The 2434-nt window shown below is 40.9% G+C and overlaps 1 non-coding gene across 1 annotated transcript; it reads right to left on the bottom strand.

Annotated features, from left to right (window-relative positions):
- Window positions 1–323: 323 nt before the first annotated feature.
- Window positions 324–442, bottom strand: LOC145408305 (5S ribosomal RNA). Its single transcript, XR_013898896.1, has one exon. It is a non-coding gene; the product is annotated as a 5S ribosomal RNA (ribosomal RNA).
- Window positions 443–2434: the final 1992 nt, after the last annotated feature.

The raw sequence follows: 2434 nt of genomic DNA, 5'->3' as shown, positions 1-2434 counted from the left end.
TTTCTCCCTTCACCCCACTTTCCTCCCACTGCGGAAACTCAAGTAAACGTCGAATTATTGTATCTTATTTTTCACCTTCTTTATCACTGATTTTCACCCAATACTCCCTTATTTCCCCTCCTCTTCTCCCCTCATGTTCTCACCCTCATATTCCCCTTCACTCCACTCTCACCTCCTCTGCGGAAACTCGTGCCAAGTTTCATTCATTCATTGCCAGACGCCATGTATCCCAAACAGGGTGGCCAAGGGCTTAGAGTTAATTGTTTTACAGGGAGGGGCACTAATCCTCCACCAACCCCACTTGACACATAGGGAGAACGTTATGCCAACAGCATCTGGTGTTCCCAGGCGGTCACCCATCCAAGTACTAACCAGACCCAACGTTGCTTAACTTCGCTGATCGGACGGGAAGCGGTGTACTCAACGTGGTATGGCCGTTGAACGCTGAATTATTGCATCGTACCCGAGTGAACAAAATAATGTACCTTCTCACCCCCTTCTCTCTCTCTCTCTCTCTCTCTCTCTCTCTCTCTCTCTCTCTCTCTCTCTCTCTCTCTCTCCGGCTGTAAAAAGCAGGACGGAAGTGATGTGGAACTTGACCGTGACTCAATCAGTCTGCGTGTCTGGCAGGGCGTGTGGAGGGAGGGGGTATGTGTGTGTGTGTGTGTGTGTGTGTGTGTGTGTGTGTGTGTGTGTGTGTGTGTGTGTGTGTGTGTGTGTGTGTGTGTGTGTGTGTGTGTGTGTGTGTGTGTGTGTGTGTGTGTGTGTGTGTGAGAGAGAGAGAGAGAGAGAGAGAGAGAGAGAGAGAGAGAGAGAGAGAGAGGCCCAAGGTGAGTCCGGGCTAATATTGTGAAATAAGTAAAACAGGTAACAATCAATCCCATACTCCTGCGTGGTACTGGAGGCCCAGGCTAGACTACCTCAGACAGAAACATTTAAGTGAAAACCAACCGAAGTCCATACAGATCTAATTAATAAAAACAGTCAAAGCTAAAAATGAGAAACGAAAAAGTACCATCTTTTGATTCTTTTTTATTTTTTTTTTCCTTACCAACAGCAGCAGAAGTATACAGATATCTTATGGGAAGTTTTTGGCCTATAAGAGAAAATATTAATACCACCTGCTTCAGATAAGCACAGAAAGTTTGAAATTTGTATAGAAGTGACGCCACGGAAACTCCAGCTTAGTTGGCCTATGTCGCATATAAAAGCTGAGCCATAATGACTTCTCCAACATCGCATACACTAGCGAGGTCGAATCAACTAAATTACAATTTTGGAATACAAATCATCTGAGAAATTGAGTGATGGAGCAATTTGTGCCTAAACCGTATATTCTAGTCAAGGAGAGTTGACACATGCATGGAAGGAAAAACAGATTTGAGCTAAAGCATGTAAGGAATCTATAGAACGTAATCATTCTTTTTACTGTTAAGTTAAAAGTCATATTCCGTACCAAGTCAAGTGCTACCCGTATTCAGTGCAGAACTTTCCTGTGGTGGTTTAGTGTACTGTAGCCTACTTACCGAACGCTGTACGTATGTGTTGGAGGTACAAAGAATAAGTCAGGTTGATGCTGACGTTCGACTTATGGTGGCACTTTTGATAGCAAACTCACCTGAAACAGAAAAAGATTAAATCAATACATTGTTAAGATATTTCAAATAGTTTTACATGTATCAGCTGCATAGATTGTAGTGCCTATGTAATTTCTTAAAGGTGCTTGTATCTCAGTAGCAGTTTCTTAGATACGGTACATATAGGCACACACACACACACATACACGTGTATATATATATATATATATATATATATATATATATATATATATATATATATATATATATATATATATATATATATATATATATATATATATATATATATATATATATATATATATATATATATATATACACGTGAGTGTGTGTGTGTGTGTGTGTGTGTGTGTGTGCGTCATTACTGAGACAGACAAACAGCACGAGCCTGCACTACATAACAATAGGTACCTCCACCATGTTCGTGATATTCCCACACACCTTTCCCATGCAACTACCAGTGCCGGGGTGGATATAGCCCAACACAAAAGTAAACAACACTAATTTTTGCTTTTCAAATTGCCACGTTGGGCGCTGTATTTGTCCTCTCGCAAAAGGCATCGTGAAAATGTCCTTCCTAGCAATTTATTACATTACCACACGCCAGTCAGTCAATCGTATAGGCGGGGCGACAACCGCCTCTCTGTGCCCTGGACTTGGAGTTATCATATTAGCGATTTTTTTAGCCTGAGCTGGAGATATTTTATACCATGTACCATAATTCTTGGGGTAATCTCCTAAAACTTTTCCGGAATCCTAGCCGTTTTACCATATAACTTAATAATTTTCTAGGAATTACTATGCATACAAACTCTACTGTATAACACATACAGTAG

This window comes from Coenobita brevimanus, chromosome 76, assembly GCF_032717465.1.
Source record: "Coenobita brevimanus isolate Jiangsu-jjx chromosome 76, ASM3271746v2, whole genome shotgun sequence".
In the NCBI taxonomy this organism is placed as follows: domain Eukaryota; kingdom Metazoa; phylum Arthropoda; class Malacostraca; order Decapoda; family Coenobitidae; genus Coenobita; species Coenobita brevimanus.
Note: the sequence above shows the minus strand (reverse complement) of the source record. Positions and strands in the feature narration are given on the sequence as shown.